Source organism: Penaeus monodon, chromosome 24 (genome assembly GCF_015228065.2).
Source record: "Penaeus monodon isolate SGIC_2016 chromosome 24, NSTDA_Pmon_1, whole genome shotgun sequence".
NCBI lineage: Eukaryota > Metazoa > Arthropoda > Malacostraca > Decapoda > Penaeidae > Penaeus > Penaeus monodon.
The window spans coordinates 34,286,034-34,286,365 of record NC_051409.1 but is presented as its reverse complement, the minus strand read 5'-3'; the positions used below and the strand labels follow the sequence as shown (position 1 = coordinate 34,286,365).

At 41.9% G+C, this 332-nt stretch overlaps 1 pseudogene; it reads right to left on the bottom strand.

The window, feature by feature from the left end:
* LOC119588954 overlaps positions 1-332 on the bottom strand; it is an 8,581-nt pseudogene that overhangs the window by 5,511 nt on the left and 2,738 nt on the right.

Here is a 332-nt window from a genome sequence, read left to right as displayed (position 1 = left end):
AGAGGTTTCGAGGTTTCTTCTGCGCGAGGGTTGGATGGTCGATTGATTTTGGAATGGGATTCGTGGTATTGCGTGTACACAGCCATTGGGAGAGGGGAAAGGGCTGTTCGAGGAGAAAATGACTGAGCAAGGGGAAGAGGGCAGTGAGGGAGGCAAGTACCCAACGCACAGGTTGTTTGAAAATGGAGGAAATTATCCACTCATGAGCATATTTAGTACTAGATTGAAGATAAAAAGCGGATAATAATGATAATCACACTCAATTTCTTTTAACAGATACCACAACATATATAATAAATGCAATTCCATAATGATCCAGCGATGAAATGAAC